Raw genomic sequence first — 19,911 nt, 5'->3', positions numbered from 1 at the left:
TGATTGATCAGCCACTCCGGTGCACGCCACTCCGTCGAGCTGGCTATGGCTGCGGCTTTGTTCTCAATGTCGTCAATAATAAAAAAGACAGACAAATCGATCACAAAAAACTAAAGGTGGAAAAAAAAACTTTTGCCACAAAAACAGCGCGGCGGGCTGACGACAGTTCGCGCAGCTTCTTCAGACTGCGCAAAAAAAAAAAGAGGAAAAAAATTTTTGCATGAAAGAGGAGTAGAGAGGGTGTAGAAAGTGTCTCCTGGGTGAAGAAAATTGGAAGACACCAAGATGAGCCGAGAAACCAAATACTGTGTCGCTTCTCTGCCACAACTTCATGAGTACACTGCCGGGAGCCTAAAACGGTTTCAGGCTCAATAACGCGTGAAATAAGCGGAGATGGGCGAGAGCTGGAGGTTCACAGATATTAGGCACCGGTGAATATTGTTTAATTGCCCAGGCTACCAAGGATCCTTTCATCCGCGAAAGCGACCGGCGTAGGCAAAAAAAAAAAAACGAGGTGGGGGGGGGGGGGGGGGGGGGAAGGTGTGCAGAAATTCTTTTTATAAGCTTAGGCCATGTGTTCAAAGCAGTTACCACTACTTCTCTGCAGGCAGTGATAGCATCTTCACACTTCCCCTTTTGCAGGTGGCTCCACTGCACCCTTCCTTCAGCTTGTGGCTATCCCGTTTTCTTACCATTGTCATTCGTTTCCAAACTTTTACCGCCACTCATCCTCTTCCTTCATCAGAGACGCTGATGTAGTCACACAGCACCAAGAACCAGTCTTTCATATGTATGTACAAACAAACAGCTGCTTTTACGAAAGCGATAGAAAAAAAAACATGGACATGATTAAACTGAATTAATAAGACGCAGTTTCACGATTCGCTACATGCTCCTTGCCATTATTCAGAGCACCGCTGCTTTTCCCTTAACAGCAGCTAAAAATAAAAGCAACAGCGCCGCTCAACCAGTTTCGTAAACAGCTTACGGCCTCCAGCCATCTCGTATGACAGCGCCGCAACGACGTCGGAAAAAAACAGTGGGCATAAAAAAAAACAAGCTCGAAAGAGTGCAGCAGTGTCCATGCGGCGCCAGCCACTTCATCCTTGACCTATAGCGAGTTTGTTTTCTTTGCAAATTCGTTAGCTGAGAGTGTGTTTACCCGAAAGATAGAGCCAACCACGCGAAAGCGCCTTTCGGTCACCACCGAGGCCTGTGCTGGCGACGAAAAAAGGCAAAATGAAAGTTAAGATCGAGACAAACTTGACGTAAACAAGACCGGCGGAAAAGTCAGCACTAAGCAGCTTATTTCGACGCCCGACCATAAATAATGTACCGCCGTCGAGTACACGTGTACTCAGAGCCGCTGCTATGCAGGCGGAAAGAAAATACAGAAACAAAAAAATGAAATCAAGCAAATTGCGCAAACACGTCCAAGTAAACGAGACATTTTCATGTTTTAACTCACTGAAGGTGTCAACACCTCTAGGCAAACGGCTCTTCTGCTGCAGTGCTAGCCACATGTCCCTCGCTTCTCAAAAGGGCCACTTTGGACTTATTTAGAAAAAGGCAACCGCCTATATACCGCCATGTCATCGGGTCTGTCAACGCACAGCCATAGGTATTACGAGCAACCTGATGATACCAGAGCACACATCCCTGAAGGGGTTTTACGCGCAGCAAGTTCCACGACACGAAGGTGTCAACAGTGCCGTTCTGCATAATTCGCGTGCCAAATAAACAAATAAGGCGATGCCAGTGGTACAGACTTACAGAATGATAAAAACGAAAAGAGAGAGAGAGAGAGAGGGGGGGGGGGGGGGGGGGCAAACACGAACCTCGAAACGACAAACAGGCCGTAATCGGGAAGCACACGCCTCGAGACTATACAGAAGTCACGCAGCAGCAAACTTCCAAAGCAAGGCCAGAAACAAACAAGAGGGGCAAACAAGCGGCAACGAAGAGGTCGCGCGGAGAGCAGAAGCGACCGTCCCTGCCCCGGGAGCAAGCATCCGCTCATTCGATCAACAATGCGTCGAGCATCGTGCGAGGCCGCGTACGCGCGCGCTTCCTGCTGCACAGTTGTGGCGGGGTCCCGCGGGGCGCACGATGCCGCCACCGCCCACGGTCATAGTTCGATCGCATCCTCGCGTGCTCCATCAATTTAGATTCGCATAACGCGATTTGCTGCTTTCCTCCTCTCCCTCCTCCTCGCACCCCCTCCTAAAGCAGCCAGGGACGCTGCCATCCCTCGCACCCCCCATCGCGGTATCCGGCCAAGGGCGTGAAACCACGGCACCGCCCGTTCGTTGCTTCTGCAAGGACGACGAGAGAACGGAAGTTCACGCAATCGCGTCGTCTCCCCCCCGCGTGTAATTGCCGAATGCACGCACAGTCGTGCCGACCGGAATGGTACCACGAATTTCCGCAGCACCGGCAGAGGCACTGTGGCTACGAGCGGTAAGTCGGTGACGCGTCTCGCAAGGTCAGTCACTTTTCGCACCCCTGTGAACAAGAATAAGTCATGCGCTTTGCTAACTAAAAGAGGGGTGGGGGCTAGTCTAGCGGTAGGATACATAATCTTAAAAAAAACATGGTAAATCAATCTTGCAAGCTCGCGTCAAAAGAAGGTTCACGCTACAATAAGGATCCTGCTCAAGGCGCTTCCTTTTTTTTAGATTTCTTCCTTTTTTTTTTCGCGTTCTACGTACAGTGGAAAGCTGTACGCGCTTCAAGCTGGGCCAGAACTAATGCAATAACGGTGACGTCACATCTGCAGAGATGAATGAGCGTCATGTAAATTGGCCAGCTACATCAGTCGCGTGGTGCAGGTAAAAGAGCAGGAACACAGCACCGGAAGGGCCTCGGATTGGTCAGACAGCAGTTATGACTTAAAGCCTTCAATCAAAAAGAAAGAAAGAAAGAAAGAAAGAAAGAAAGAAAGAAAGAAAGAAAGAAAGAAAGAAAGAAAGAAAGAAAGAAAGAAAGAAAGAAAGAAAGAAAGAAAGAAAGAAAGAAAGAAAGAAAGAAGAAAGAAAGAAGAAAAATGCAACGTAAAAGGGAGTTTGACAACTGAGAGATTACAATGTCTACTCCCCCTTGAGCTGCTCGCCTAAACATTGGACCAACAAATAAGAGCTTAACTCCTCGACCAAGCTCGACCAAGCATACCCTGCTGTGGTCGTACGCTCCCTTGTCTGATGGTAGGCTCTGTGTTTAGACAGGCCGTTTTCAATCCCAGCGGGATATTGAGTGCGTAAAAATCATTTCAGCTGGTTCGGTGTTCAGAAAATGTACTGTACGAAAACTGAGTCTAGATAGTTTTGAAAGGCGAGGGCTAACATTATTCATGTCTTCAAGAGTTTGCAACGGTGGGCGAGCACAAGGCTTCCTTTGTTACGCCCAGCGTCATTAATGGATGTTTTTAGCGACCTGAATGCCAGGTGGTCGATAATTTACCACGCAGGTAATGGTATCACCATAAATGAATACAAGACCTCGCCAGGGATGCTTCACATCTGAAACTAGACTTATAATTGTTAAGGCACGATATCGCTTAAAGCAACAAATCCGAAATGAAAAAAGAATAAACTTTCTAATTCAAGTGCGTTCCTCTATTATTTTTGTATAACTTATATGCGCACATGATTCTTTCTGCTCTTTTCATTACTGTATTTTTATCTAGCACTTGCTCTCTTCAAACATAAACGCCTGATCATTCCGTCCTACTTTTTTGACCAACCAAGATCTTGCCAATGAACCTGTGAAGCGTGCTTTGCCGCAAGTATACCATTTCGCGGAAAAAGCAACTTTACGAATTTGAGGTTGGATGGCTACGCCATGATCGGCTAAAGTTACTCGCGGCACTAAAAGAACCTTCATTACAGCGCCTGTTCCAACAAGTGCCACACTGCGGTCAGGCACCAAAAATGCATCTAATTAGCTATTATTGCTGGAATAACTTGCGTATGACCGATCACAGAACCAACGGTGCATCGTCCACCGTCAGCGTCGAGGGGAAACCGCGTACCGCGGCGTCCACCACCACACAAGTAAATTCCCCACAAAAAAAGAAGCTCCTGTTATTTTGCTCGTGGAATCAAACATAACTGCGGGAGCCCTGTACCGACTTAATTCCTGCCAAGTCTCGAAGCCGCAATTTTGTGCAACCCAGTTTTATTTTATTTTATTTTTTAACTTTGCTTTCTAAATCAGCAAATCAACCCCAGCGCAAACCCGCGCTCTAGCGTCAGCATGGACATTCCCTGGCGCCTGCTACGATACTAACCCCAGAAGAGCAAATAAATATTGATTTAATCCCCTTGATAAAAATAAAGCGCGTTAAACCTTTCGTGACGTCTAGAACTTCGTTGGCCTAACTTCCTAGTATTCCAGACAAGTAAGTGTTATACTTTGATAAAGCCAAGGAGTAATGTTAACTAGAAATTCATTCGGTTTAAACAAAGGTGAAGCTACCAAGGAAAGTATAAAAGCGTCCCGCAAAACGCCCTTTCCTACAAATGCAATAACGACCAAAAAAAAAAGGAGAAAGCAACTGGGAAAGAGATTCGATGGGAAGAACTTAGAAGCCATGACAGTACTATGGTTATCCACAAGTCAGTCCAGCTCAACATGCTGAGCCATGTATCTCCTCACGTCCTATAGCTATTCCTCTGTCGTCTTCTCACATCAGACCCGCTATAACCAACGAGACCAGTCTGCAACAATGGAAGAGGCCGAACTGTAGCCCGCAGCGGTAGCGCCTCCAGCGCACAAAGAGGCAGCGCTGGAATGAAGATGGATGACGCGGCGGCCAACCCGCAGCGGCGCACCGCCAACCTGTCGCACGCACCGCGGGCGAGATTAAAAATGAACGGAGACAGACCAGACGGGGGAAACTCAAGAACCGGAGGCACGAATCCGACGTTGGCGATACGAGACCCAAAGATTTAGCAAATAACAGCTCGCACTTACACACTGCATCTAAGGCCGTTTACGCCAAGGGACAGTCTAGAAGCTATGAAATAAAAGACGCTCGTGCCAGGTCTTTGTCCTCTGAAAAATGCAGCAGAGCGTGAATTTCGCATTGGGAACGTCCCGATTGAAGGCACTTCCTTCTCTCGCAGAAAGTGTTAGGAAATGGCGGCTTTTTTAGCGCCATGACTATTAATACAGTATTCAAGTGTGTGAATAAAAACAAAAAAAAACTTTCAGTGCAGTGCGGACAAGGCTACCATAGGGACAGTAGCAAAGCGCAGCTGACGCTTCAAACCTGAGCGTAACCAAAAAGCTGGCGCCAAACTGCGACAACGTCATGTGTACTCGCGAGAAAAGTAAAACCAAATATCGGTAACACTGTGAGTGCGGTTAGTAAAAACTGCGACATATGCGTACAGGCGTTGTCAAAAGTAAATAAACCAAGAGGTTTGCATCTGGACCACGCTTTGCGGCTCCCTACGCATCACCAGCGTATATCACCTTTTCAAACTTGAACTAGCACGGTGGATTGGGCTAGTTGGGTGCTATTCATAATGCAGACAAGATTTGCAGCATAAATAAAACGCACACGGAAGACAAGGAACAAACGAGACAGGACTGTGCAGCACAGTCCTGTCTCGTTTGTTCCTTGTCTTCCGTGTGGCGTTTTATTTATGCTGCGAATCTTGTCCGCATTTCAAACTTGAACAGAACTCTGGTCCTCATCTCTACGAAAGTTAGGACTTCCAGACGTGTTACAAGATCCCTATTACACCGCTTAAAACCAAACACCTTCGGCTTCTTACTTTTGATAAAGGGTGTAATCTCCTTGCACGCAACTTCACACCGGGTGAAAAAAAAATAATCTCTGCGACACCTAATTACCTTATGTGTTGGCATTTCGGTAGCAACAGAAGCACCGGAAGTGATGTTATTTCTTGTCTGGTGACGTCACTTCCCTAAAACCAACAGGATAATGTTATGACCAGCGCCACATTTTTTTCCCCTGTCAGGTATTTAATGGTATTGCATTTAAAAAAAAAAGGGGGGGGGGGAGTTCATCGCAAAGTTGGTTCTGAAGGTACAAACACCGCCGAAATAATATCCCAACTCAGTCGGGACGTCACATCAGCCCCATAAAGTCGAACGTCCTTTCATAAAAAAGACACACCTCATTTTAGCAGCCCTGAGCAATGTCACAGCGTGTTAAGTCCCATAATACATTATAATGCAGGGCTTCACAGATGAGCCGAATCCTGTTCTGCAGCCCCAGTTCCGGTTCGGGTCGCTAAAATAAGCGTGCTTGCATTATTCGCTCCGCTCGCAGCCATTCCGCGCACATCCAAAATTCGTTGCTCTTAATGAACTCAAACTTTACTTGCAATAAGAACGTCGGCTTATGACAATCCTATCAGACATCTTTCATATCCCTTCTCTTTTCCTCACGGAGACTGCCCAAGCAGCAAAAACGCAGAAATACCTGCTGAGTCAGGGCACCTCAAACATAATCCGAGGATTACTTCGAAAAGCGGAAACTTATGAAACACCTTTGTAACGACCGAAGAACTTCGCACGACAGGCGTCCAACTAAAAGGAAAGCCGCAGCACCGCTTTACCGGTCGGCGGACGACTCCATCAAATGTCGGCTTGTTTGCCACGCCGAGTAACAGGCGAGCAAAACGCCCATCGTCCTCACCGCCGCAGCAGGCAGGCAGGCGGAGACAGCGTCAGGCGCCACGCTTTGCCACCTAGTTCCCTGCCTCTCCCCCCCCCTTCTCCACCCCCTTTCCCCCTAACACCGCCATCACTTTACTCCCTATTTGCCCACCTCCGGAGTGTCCACTTCCAGCCAGGGCCGCCCGCACAAATATTGACCGTCACAGGGAGCGGGTACGGTCGCAGCGCTGGATGGCGCTGGCTCCTTTTAAATCAGTTCGTTGAACTGCGTCACCGCAAGTGCTCCCACCCAGCTTTTCTTTTATCCTTCGTTCGCGAACCCCGAGACGAGATGAGTGTTTCCTCCCATCCTCCGTTTTCTTTTTTTGTTCGCTTAGTTCCCAAAATTTCCCACCAGCCACAATACCCGGAAAACGCAGTACCCCCGGCTCAGTGTTCCTTTCATGCCTTCACCGTTAATCGCTTAGTCCGATTAGGCTCGGCTAAGTCCGCGAAGCGTTTAGCCATAGCCGAGCTTTCTCCGGGCCGGTGTAGAAAACGCGCTAAAGACAGCACGTTGACGCGACAACGGTGAAAGCGTCCTAAGCGTGGCCCCGCAATACGTTTAGTAAGCAGCAGCTGTGGAGCGCAGGATGACTGGTTAAGGCGAAACCAGAAATAAAAAGCAGCCTAACAAGAGCGCCATAACAGATCAGCACCCGACGTCCATTTGCTTTTTTTTTCTCTTTTCAGCGATAATCGCGAGCGATACTAATGACTTAATATCGAACGAACAGAAACTATGGCCACGCCAGCCAAGCATTTTTCTCAAATAACGCGTTCGGTATCGCCATATTAATCAGTAAAGCGCAGAAGCGCATCTCTGCTAATGGCCTTCGACTGCGCTCTGCCTTCCTCGGCGCAAGTCCGCCAGTCCACATCGTTTGTACTTACGCCGACCGGGCGCCGAGCACGTCTCTAACTCTTCTCTTTCCGTTCTTGCCTCGCCTCCACACTTCCCCTCACATTTCGCCGTTGGTTCGGTCCTAGCTCCCTGCTCCGAACAACCAGCGCACTCCGTTCTCATATTCACTAAGTGTTCCACCACTTTCTTTATGTTGATAATCTCGCTCTCCGCCAGCGCTGTGCTGGCAGATAAATTCTCCAGTTTGGACAAGCGCACGTGTCCGGACAAACTAACGAACGCGCCATCGGGCGTGCTCAAAAGCTAAAAACTGGTCCCTTTTATTTTTTTCTACTCCAAGAGTCGAAACTGTTCTCGCGCGCCCTCTACGACTCCGAACACCAGCGACATGCACACTGAAAAAAACATTAGAACAACCGAAATGCAGGAAACTAAAACATACACACATATGCGCAGAAAATTTAAACGCACACGAACAACTGAGAAAAGACTACATTAACCACGCTCAGCACTCAGGCGCCACTCATTACGGTTCGTGTTTCTTCCAGCTCCCCCCCCCCCCCCCCTTTTCCCTCTGCAAGCGCCTTATATATATGTATAACGCATGCACCGGAGCGAACTCTGAAAAAGAAATGTAAAATGACTGAGTAAAAAAACGAAAACTGCTTCTCTAATCCAGTGAATTGAGCACGGAAAGAACGGCAGACGGGGGAAAATACGCCACACGAGGAAACCAACGCTGAACGGCCGACGAAGCGCCGCGCACAGATTCTTCGTCGGGTTTCTTTCCTGAACTCGGTACACGCTTATGAGCAGCACGCCGAAGTGTTCGCTTTTCGTCCTCTACTCTGTTTGCCTTTGAAGGCGTTTTCCGAGCGAGATATCCTCTCGTTTTGATTGAGCATTCAGTGAATTCGCCGCTGCCAGCGGAAGTCGTCGTCTTACTTCTTGTTCCCTTCTTCAACGGTTCCTTGATCTTTTCATGGCTTAGTTCACTACTCGTGCGTTTTAAACAGAAAAAAGACAAGACCCTTCGTGCGACCGTCATGCGCCAGAAGGGCTGAGCAAAAACAACGAATTCCACTATTTTCTTTTCTTGTCCTCAGAACTAAAAAAAAAAAAGACTACGAACGAATTCAGAAAATAAATACACTTAGAGAAACCCCCCTCTCCCCAAACAAAAAAGAAAAGAATCTGAGTCAAAGCAAGTGAGATGCAACTAATAATAATAATTGGTTTTGGTGGAAAGGAAATGGCGCAGTATCTGTCTCATATATCGTTGGACACCTGAACCGCGCCGTAAGGGAAGGGATAAAGGAGGGAGTGAAAGAAGAAAGGAAGAAGAGGTGCCGTAGTGGAGGGCTCAGGAATAATTTCGACCACCTGGGGATCTTTGACGCGCACTGACATCGCACAGCACACGGGCGCCTTAGCGTTTTTCCTCCATAAAAACGCAGCCGCCGCGGTCGGGTTCGAACCCGGGAACTCCGGATCAGTAGTCGAGCGCCCTAACCACTGAGCCACCGCGGCGGTCTATTCTACTCTTCTCCGTTTTCACGCGCTTTCTGCGAACAAGGACAGCGAGAATTATCGAGCCAGACAGGAGAAAGTTGTCCTCGTGCAGCTTCTAGAAACAACGCAGCGTTCCTTTCCGGCGTTCTCTGCACGAATCAAAGTGGGGTGGGGGGAAAGGGAGGAGGTGAGCTCGCCTTCTCGTCCAGCCGTATGTCTTCGCATTCGTTCGATAAGCAAAACGCCAGGCTTCGGGAGCGAGGCGATTCGATCGGCGTTCGAAGCGTTCAGCGAGCGAAGCTTCTCGCTAATAACGGCGGACGACAAGTCACGGCCCGTTAAGCTCCCTATCTTCGCGACGCAGCGTCCATACGCCATCGTATACCGAAATCGCCCCGAGCTGGGCGCGCGACACTTGTCGACGGCGCAGAAAACGCGTGCGCGGTTATAGCATAATCGATGGTGCGGCTCACGTTTCGCAAGGAACGAGAAACTTTTCGAAGCAAATGACCGGCCACGCGCGGAATCGCGTTAATGAAGAAAAAAAAATGACAGGACTAAGCGATTTTCTGTCATCGCACGCTTTGTCGGGAACTCCGTGGGAGCGTTTGTTAAATTTCTTCTCAGCCTGGTAAAACGCGTACGCATTAAGACAACATGCGAAAAGCATGCGCCTGAGTCAATAAAGCTGATATTTAAAAACCCAACAGCTGCCAATGCTGTATTTTAGATTGCACCGGTCGTCCAGAGATGACATGGCTGAAGTTTGCTTGCATTCGCACTTCGACTTCGTGTTCCCTGTAACACATTTCTAACGCCAGGAATGTACACAGAACGCATCACACTGTTTATTAATCATTAAAGCGTCTAAGAATATGGATCTCGAGGATTTCGGGTTCAGGCTTTGCCAAATGCAATAACTGCACCTGTCAGGTTCTCTGTTTCTGCGTGCGTCTGTTGCAACATGCACATAAGTTTGAAGCGGCTGTCCGCGCAATCCTCCCGTGAATAGCCTCGACAGCAAGCATGGAATAAAAAAAAACGGTGTTAATGATTTAAGTTCACGGCTTATTGCCTCCTTTTACCATGCAAACAGGCCTGCTTTAGCGCGAGAGCGTTAAGGCTTCTCTTCTGCGGAAAATCCGGCGTCATCGGTGTCATCGGCGCTGTGAGCAAAAGACACGGATTGTGCCACTTGTCCACCGTGGCAACCGGCCCACCACGGGAGGTGGCAGTCAAATTGATGACTGGTCGCTAGAGGTCGCTGGGGAGGAGCAACCTCGTCTCACATGCCCCATCGGTGGCTGTGTTCGAAACAGCCGCCTGCCGGGGCACTGGCATATCGCTTAACCGCTGTACCACTGCGCCACGAGTGGTATGTGGACGCCCAGCGATCTATGGATGTAATGCAGAAAATGACCAATTCTGCATATATGGATTTGTAGACAGAACCTACGCGAGAGAGGAGTACTTGCGCGGGGGAGGTCTCTAATGTTATTACGTGGTACTCTTGTGGGTACGCTATGTGCTGTGTGATTGATGAAAGAACGAACAGAATCCGTATACGCGAAGTGATACGCTAAGAGGTTCACAGGCCCCTGAAGGGACCCATTAACGCTATCGCGCCACATCCTTAAGGCGGAGCTTAAGTGTTCCCTTATGTTTTTGTCGAAGCCAGATTGGCCAAGAAAAACATGGAATTATCTTTCTTCCCCTCATTTCTATTTGAAAGAGGGGGGGGGGGGGAAGTACTGGCATACAAACACAAAGTTTTCGACGGCTGTAAACACGGCGCTGCCCCGTTTCCACAACACGTGGGAAAAATAGATACGAAAACGAGACAAAAAAAACTCCTCACGAAAACTTAGCATTATAACTCAGCGACGCGTCTCTTCAGTTAGGGCCTGCATTTCGAACACAAGGAAACCCAAAGTAGCCGCGTGTCACACGGCGACCAGCCGGCAAAGAAGCACCATCGCAGCGAAGAGAAGTCACAGCAGAGCGGCGAAGCGCGACCGAACACGCAGTTCGACGTCGCCGCGAGAACGCAGCAGGTCACTCAGGCGGCGCGCTGGAAATGTCGCTGCTGCCACCGGCGGCCGCCCAAACAAAAGAGGAATAGCGCACGAACCATGCGGCGTCGGAAGCTTTTGCCTCCGCTCCGACGCCCGGGGCCGCGGTACTGGGAAGAGGGAAGCGCGCGCGGGAAGAGCGGGAAGGTGGGGAAGAGGGAAAACTGTATACGGGGAGGACGCGGCGGCGGGGCATCATTTCCGCCGCGTCATTAATTTCCCGCCGGAGAATGCGCGCACGCCAACGACGCCCCGTGACGACGACAGTAGGACGCCGGACGCGGTCGCCAAACAACCTTCGCTACGGGGTCGTTGCGGACGCTTTGCGCAAGCTTATTGGAACGACCCCCCCCCCCCCCCCCCCCCCCCCCGGCCGGCTTCCATTGTGACACAAATGCGCTCCGAGCCGCTGCGCTGTGCACCACCCACGCGTGTATACTCCCCCGACTCACCCAGAGAACGAGCATTAGATTCGGGGGGTTCGCGACCGGTTTCGAAAGACCTCCACCCTCGACCGCGCATTGCGTTATATGGTATATCGCATGCACCAATTCGAGTTCGCGTGTAGGACGGGTTCTGCCGCACGAATCATGACAACGGTAAATGGTTACGCATCACCAACGACGAAGCGACGCGTGGGACGCCAGATAATATACTTTCTCTTTTGCCCGTCCGCTCTTTGGCTCATTCGATTCGGCCAGCCAACACTCGCTCCCAGAACTCGCTCCCCAGACAGCTCTCCGAACTGATGCACGCAGGAACTCAATCGCTCACAATTTCTATTAGCACGAGAGAACCGCACGCTTGTGCCGTGTCTCTACGAAGCCTAAATAACTTCGCACGGCAAGTCCATAGCCAGAAAGTGCACTCATATTGCTGGCTCGCAGGAGGTGTTACGTGACTGCTTTGTTAACTTCTGATCTTTTCAAGCTGAAAGGAGCACAAAAAGAAAAACGTGAACTTTGAACTTGAGCTGGAACTTTTCGTAAGAGGGCTATTTAACAGTGTGTTCAATTCATAACCTCCACGTTGCCACATCACTAAAGCACTATGCACTTGCAGATACATATTATTCGTGACCTTCTTCGGAAACTCTTGAAAGAACGATTAAACCTTTGGTGATCACGAATGCTTGACGTTAGTTCTGCAAGTCTGGATTGTGTCAGAGTTTTCACTGAAAGGAATGTCGATGGACAAGCGAATACCAGAGAAAGATATACGGAGCACATCTTTGGGGCAGAAAAGGACGCGGAAAGAAAATGTTCGGAGTAAGAGACGCTCACGCAGAGAACACGATATTTGAATCCCACCAATTGCGATTCCTAGTTCCAATGAAAGCACAAACGAAACGCACAAAAAAACAAAGCAACTCTCAATAGTGATGTTACACTAGTGCATCCAAAGAACTTTCGGCTTCGCTTTAAAAACAGCGCCTAGGACAAATTAAACTTAATTAACGAGCCAACAAATATCCAGCAGTTGCAGCAAAAATGCCGCCTCCAAAACGGCACTACACCGAGATGCAACCCAAGTAAAAACGCTCCGTGAAAGAGCTACGTCTATCACACTTGATGGGCCATTGTATAGGGCGTGGGTTCTCCGCTTCTTTCGATAACCCGCAGTTCCTGTTTATTCGGAAATACCTGCTCGCCGGAGAGCCAAGCGATTTTCTTTCAAAATGCCCAGTGATGCATGCCGCGGCCAGCATTTCATCACTGTTCGACAACTATAGGTATCATTTCATTTTTTTTTATTTTCAACCTTACTTACTGTATTGCTTTCTTTGTTTATTTTTCAAAGCTGTCGTCTCTGACACCCCTGCAGTTCTATATGGTATGCACTCTGTGTGCTTCAAATGAAGGTCATTTCACTTGAAGGCTTGAAATCAGATAGCGCCTATTTGTCATCTTTACTTGTCCCGTCTCACCGCACTGTTCCCATCAACCCCTCCTTCCCCACGCGTACAAGAAAGCGGAAAGGCCTGCCCGCAACAGCCCGGCGCCTACACCAGGTCGTATTTCGTTGTCAACAGCGGGGTGCCTGATCGAGATTCGCGCCATTGTATCCTGATCCGGGGGTACTTTGCTGACATCGAACAGCCACACGACACGCTACGAGTGATGCGCAATATCATCGACGTGCGTACAAAAAGATAGCAGGGCGCAGAATCGGAGTACACGCAGCCGCGAGCGTAGTGCGAGTACCCAAGGAAAATAAACATAGGGACGAACATTCTCCCCTGCCTCCCCACTTCCGCTTCCCAATCCCCAGGTACAAAGAAGCACAGCGCCGATGCCCAGGCAACGGGAGACGTCATCGTTTCGACGCGCGACACACGCCCCTATCGTATCTGCCTCATCGCCAGCCGCGCGAGAGGCGAAGCGAAAAGACAGGCGAGGGAGACAGCCGCGCCGTCTGGAGCCGCTCAGAAAAACGAGCGAACACGACACGCAAACACGAAGAGAGAGAGAGAGAGAGAGAGAGAGAGAGAGAGAGAGAGAGAGAGAGAAATCCCTCGCTCGCTCGCTCGCGCTGCGAATGACCGCATCTGTTATGCGCGAGACACCGGGCCTCCCCGCTTTCACCATCCAACCCGTCCCCAAAAACCACGGTCGCGACAGCTCGAGCGGCAGCGACCGATACGGCTAGGGAAAACACAGCAGCAACAGCAGTAAAAGAAGCGTCGGAGATGCTCGCTCTGAAGCTTCCCTTGCACCTTGTTGAAAACACGGTCGGAAAGCGCAATTTTCTGATAGCTTTCGGGAAAAGAATAAGGCGAACAGGAAAACGCAGAGATGTAAAAAAATGGGGAAAAAAGGCGCAGCGCAACAACCAGCCGCGCAAGCCGCGCGTGCGAGCGAGCAGTGGGGAAACCGTTACGACGCAACGACGAGATTGTTGGAGACGACGGCAGCGCAACGGTATCGCGCCTTTGCATCGCGTCAGGGATCCCTTCTCTCAGCCAGCCGCCGTCATCACCAGCCAGGCCAAACGTGAAAGGAAGGGGAAAAAAGTTAGGAAAGCAGGGAAGAAAACACCGCATCTACGACGACGCAAACAACAGACGCGTATAGGGAAATGGGGAAAGTGAGCAGGCGACAGTACGGGGAAGAGAAGACTGGGGGAATATGGGGGAAATGCTTGCGAGCGTTCCCGCATGCACACACAAATACGCATACGCCAACACACACACACACAGCGCCGCATCACGAACGAGTGTCGACGACGGGCCTTCCTCGGCGCGCACGCGACTACACCGCGACTCGTGTTCCTCCGGGCCGCACCTAGCGCTCGACGCTGTCTCCCGAACATCCTTTCCTTTCCACGCCTGCAGAAACAACCGCGCTGCCACCCCCACGGTGGCTGACGCGAACAGCCGCCGCCGGCGACGCGCGTCGCTGAGCGAAAAGTAAAACGGGCTTCCTTCGATCCCGCAGAGAGCGCGGGGCACGCGAGCTCGAAAGCTTGCGTGCGCCGGCGATGCTTGACAACGCGCGAACATGCAAAGCAGGCAGTTCGAGGGAAGCGGAGGGGGAAGACATGCAGCCGCAAGCAGGCGCAGAGAGACATTTCGTCGTGCAGCACAACAACCCTTTCGCGTCGCCCAGCAATGAGATCAGACAGATGAGGGAAAAGTGGGGAAAACACAGGCGGCGCTCTCCAAGTTCCCCGCACTGAGTACGAATGGCGCCAGCCGATGTGTTCGCTTTCCAACGTTCTGACAAGACAGCTGCGCTTCTGCATTGGTCCGAATGAAAAACTTCACTAGCGAGGCTACCGCCTGCTTGTTGTATGCACTAGCTCTGTTGCTTGATTTCGTAAAACGTTCGTATCGAAACGAGCACGCGTTTCTGATCACCATTCCCAAGATCTCTGAAATACAGTCAGCGTAAAATGCGCTATTTTGTTCTATAAGTCGCATCCAAAGCGCATGCCCAATGTCCGGAGCTCCTGATTCGCGATATTACGCGTGGAAAGTGGCCCGATCAGTGCGAAAGGGGGCATTGACGTCGGTTGTCGTTAGCGTTCTGTCCAGCGCCCGTGTTTAAACGGCGCATGTCGTTTGTCTTGAAGGAGGCTGCCGTACGAATAAATCATCGCGCGCAGTTTCGTATTTACCCACCTAGGTGCCTCTAGGTTTGTAAGCATGTGCAGTTCTTTGTAAGCGCTCATTAAAATTAGAGCCACACGTCATCCGTGCCACACTTGGCCGTGCACTTAAGCTGAACACCACGACGACTCTGACTCTACGTGCCTGTCGCATAAAATAGACACGTCGCCTAGGCGACGTTACATGATTCGGAGACCCCCTCCGAAACGAGAAAAAATTCGCAAGGATATTCAATCAGAATGAGTGCTCTTTCTAGCGTAAACTGGGGGCATCTTTGCGGCGACGCCTCCACAACAAGGCTTAAGCAGTGCGGGCAAGTGTCAGCCATCGTTCGTGCGGTGGTGTAACGAAAGGCATGAATGAAAGATAGCTCAGGCAATGACGACGACTATGACTTCGTAAGTCCCCCCCCCCTCCCCCCACCTTTTTTTTAATTTCGCAACCAACAATCAAGACAAGGAGAAGAGAACGCAACTCAAATGACCTCCCGTTTAGCTTCCTAAACTGCATGCTCTCCCTACTATAAGGCTCTACTCGATGCGTAGCAAGAAAGCTACAAAATACGAAGGCGTGCCAGTGAAAGAATCTCTTCCTCGAAGATTCGCTGGTTTGGTCAGCGCCGCTGTTGAAATCACTGACGGCACCCTGCACTGGTGACCCGTTCGTCAGACGCGCAGTGCGTGTACTGCACCTCAGATGTTGCTTCACCTCAAGGAACCGCGAGACGCCGGATGACATAAGATAGGAGCTGTACACTCTAAACAGAAAGGAATAAAAAAGGGAGTGCACTGTCCTCTAGCGCACACGCTTTTATAAAAAGGTGTGCGCTTACTCCTTTTTTTACACCTATGTAGTAAGGTGGATGCCGCAAACACACGTTCGCCCAGTCATTCCGATGTGAAGTTGACACTATGGTGCACTGGCAGCGAAATTGCACCATTGAAGGCGGGGACAGCAAAATTAAGAAGCCATGTGTTCCTTTATAAAAGGAACACATGGCTTCGTTTGATTGTAATATCTTTCATTTGATTGTAATATCTTTCAAATCCATAACCTAACCAACGGGTTGCCGACCAGGATATTAAGTTGCGGCACAGCGCTCGTAAAATACGAGACAAATTCGCGATGTAGAGTCTACACGTCTCCACCTTTTTGTTTTTTGTTATTTTCCTTTTCGCAAAGTGCGCCAGCCCCACAAAGCATTCCTTTCAGAAAGAAAAAGGATATACAAAAAATTAACTGTCCACCCATTCGTTCAACCAACATGTATTTCACTATCAGCGACTCGTACGAGAGTACCTGGAAGCCCCCCGGCAAGCCATTTTATTCCGAATTATTTCACCCTCGTGCGCACTGATTACTCCTAACTTCGAGCAGGAAGGCTTTTCAAAACATGTGGAGACAAGAATAATTTCCACTCGTTTCCGGGAAGGATTTATTAGATATTTATTACACACTCAGTCAGATATTTAATGCCCCCGTCTGAGAACGCAGTACGAACAGCACAGCCGTCCATGACAGCGCAGAAAAATCGTCTGCGCTTAAAAAGGCGACAAAAGTTAACAAAGTTACAAAAAAGAACTTCGCAGTGAGCAAACTTAAACCCTACTCACGTCACAGTGCGACAGTAAGGACCGGTATAAAATTAACACGGCGAGCGCGCAAGATTTATGGTTAATGCTCCGAAATTAAACTACGAAATATCTTGACAGATGGTTTTCAAACCAGCCAGTAACGTTATGGCCGCCGTTTCAGCGTATAACGCGGGAAAAAGGCCTGGGCGAAAAGAAACAGAAGCAGGATTCACGGAGCGCCGGTGTCGTAGTGCTGCGGCTACAGCATAAATCTTTCAATTAGGCCTCAACAGCGAAGGAGGGCGTAGACGTGTAATCAGTCTTTGCGGCCAGGCACGAGCTAAACCAGAAACAGGCAGCCGCGTTCGCGGTGCGGGTTACTATAAGGCGGCCGTCGGAAACGAATCCCTGCGGGGAAGCACGCACGGCGGCGGGTACCCGAAGAGACTCGTCGTACCCGAAGAGACTCGTCAATATTTATCCAGCGGCGGCATAATGAGCGAAGCTCCCATCACGGGGTGTCAGTTAGGCCTTGTTATCGATACATGGCTTCCCTTTAAGCGTCAGTGGTTAGGGGAGTCAGTGGTTAGCGAGTTAGGGGGGGTTTCGTGGTTAGGAGTAGTACCAATTTCAACAAGACCTCAACCACACCAGACGTGGCGAGCCAATAGAGCTGAAGGTATACATTGACCGAATGCTGTCTCAGTCGGTGCATCAGCCAAGAAGAGCCAGCTTCGACGTAATATCTTCTCATAAGCTCGGGCTGGAGATCTCTGTGCGCATCCAGAGATGGATCAGGAACAACGCCAGAAGAAAAAAAAACCGTAAAATAGACATGTCGGAGAAACAACAGTGCCCCGTGTGGGAACGCAATACGAACACCACAGCCGTCCACGACGATGAAGAAAAATCGCCAGTGCTTAATAAGACGGCAAAAAGATTGCAAAAATACAAAAAATACGCCGCGATAGTAGCGGATATCCCATGTGACACCGATGCCAGTAAAGCAGCGCAGTTCTTTATTATTTTTGCAAACTTCCGCAGCAGGTGCGAAACAATGGACCGTACCGTACGCGTCCGAAAATGGGAGGTTTCGATATAGTATTCGGAATCGGTGACCGCTGTTGCAGAGGTCGACACACAGTGTCATTCTTAGAAATTTGAACTGGGTGTTTCTGCGTGCGATTACCACCACGTGGCGCCTTGGCCTACAGCGTTTAATAATTCGTGCGCGCAAGTAAGCTACGATGCACCTGAAAAAGGATATGAAAACGATAGTTGACATTTTAAGGCGTACCTCACCCTATATGTGTGCATATATTGTCTGTGCAGTTTAACTATACACGCGGCTTCTTAATGATGTTCGCCGAGAGAGTGCACCGGTGATCGATGTCACGAATATCTAGGCATAAAGCCAGCACTGAACGTTTTCAACGCATCGCGACTATTCCCCTTGTCATTGGGTGCTACTCATTAGGCATTAGGCATTGTGCTACTTCAAGCTGCATTACGCAGCTTTCTGTCCAGTGCCCCCGTTTCCCACTGTAATGTGTGTGGAGGAATAAACTTTCAATTTCAATTATTTTAGACAGTACACAGATGCCGACATAAAATGAAATCTTGGAGAAGAGATGTGATAGCGGCAGGACTGGTTCGGCGAATTTGCTCATCACAGCGAGTTTTCTTTGCCTGATAACAAACCAAGCCAATAATGTAGCACAGACACCGAAGCGGCTGCAGCTCGTAACAAGATTCGGTTTCGTGAGCCTGGCCCGCTTTTTTTTTTTTCCATAGAAGCGCGTCCATAGAGGGACGCACTTCACTGAGCAAACAAGTCAAACGTAGTGTGCACGGATGTAATTGAATCCGTGAAATGGAATATATTTTTTTTTCTTTCTACGTCGTTGAAAGAGAGATTTCGACTAGTTCTCATTTCAAAGTAGCTCGCAATGTCATGCTTCTCAATACGACTATGCTACACAGTAAACATGAAATGAATTCCAGGCCAGGCATCTGAAAATAAAACTCGCCCTATTTCGGAGAATGATAGGATTTGTGGCTAGCGGTATTCAAGGCAACGATAACAAGCATCGCTTGAGTCTAGACCTCTTGTTTGTCATCTCAGAACGTTTATTCTTCCCTAAAGTGCGCGAAAGAAACGATGGTCTTGCCTTCTTATACAACACAGCCATGTGGAACTGTACGTAAAACACAGTATTCTCGGTAAAAGGCTCTATGATTGCCTTCAACTACCCCTTCCAAAAGTTCAATTTGTTCAAAGAGGTAACTATACTCGGATACAACTCAAGAACGAAGCGGCGATTGCGCCTCAAGCGAGGCCCTTCAGCCAATGGCGTTGACCGACTATTGCGATGTCGTGCTTAATCCCCTTGCATTTTAAAGCCGCCCCGGTGTCACGATAGCAGCTGCAAGGGGATCAACAGCCATGTCACGACACCCGGTAGACGCCATTGGCTAGAGGGCCTCCTTTGAGCCGGTTTCCCTGCTTCGTTCTTGAGTTGTAACCGGCTCATTATTTTTTTTCTGCACTATGAATCGCCCCACTCCCTGAAGCATTTCTTTTTGCTACAATATAATTATTTATTTACAAAGCAAATGTAAAGAAAGGAAACTCCTAGACGATGCTCGATGAACCATTTGAATGCGTTAGCATGTGGTGGTTACTTAAGTTCGTTATATCAGATGTAGCCACACTAAAGTTCGTTATATGCAAGGTGGTGCACTTTGGTTTTGTTATCGCCGACGTCATCACACGAAAGTTCGTTATATCCGAATTACCACAGGAAAGTTCGCTATATCTGAGGAGGCATAAATAGGTTCATTATATTTGTAGTAACACAGGAAAGTTGGTTAGATTCGAGGTTAACACATGAAAATTCGTCATATCCGAGGTGGCATACCTAGGTTCATTTTATCCGAGATAACACACGAAAGTTCGTTATAGCCGTGTTTAACACATGAAAGTTAGTGATATCCGAGGTGGCACACTTAGGTTCATTATATTTGAGGTTAAACAAGTAAGTTGGTTACGTTCGAGGTGGCATACAAAGGTCCGTATTTATA

General features: G+C 49.2%; 2 protein-coding genes across 3 annotated transcripts in view; one reads left to right on the top strand and one right to left on the bottom strand.

Moving 5' to 3' along the window:
• The window catches only part of timeout (circadian regulator timeout), a gene marked incomplete in the record, with an annotated part of 289,956 nt that overhangs the window by 191,074 nt on the left and 78,971 nt on the right, over window positions 1-19,911 (bottom strand).
• The window catches only part of LOC144136736 (uncharacterized), a 116,862-nt gene that overhangs the window by 56,344 nt on the left and 40,607 nt on the right, over window positions 1-19,911 (top strand). The window lies entirely within an intron of this gene.

This window comes from Amblyomma americanum, chromosome 6, assembly GCF_052857255.1.
Source record: "Amblyomma americanum isolate KBUSLIRL-KWMA chromosome 6, ASM5285725v1, whole genome shotgun sequence".
NCBI lineage: Eukaryota > Metazoa > Arthropoda > Arachnida > Ixodida > Ixodidae > Amblyomma > Amblyomma americanum.
The sequence above is the reverse complement of the archived record's forward strand: the minus strand, read 5'-3'. Positions and strand labels throughout refer to the sequence as shown.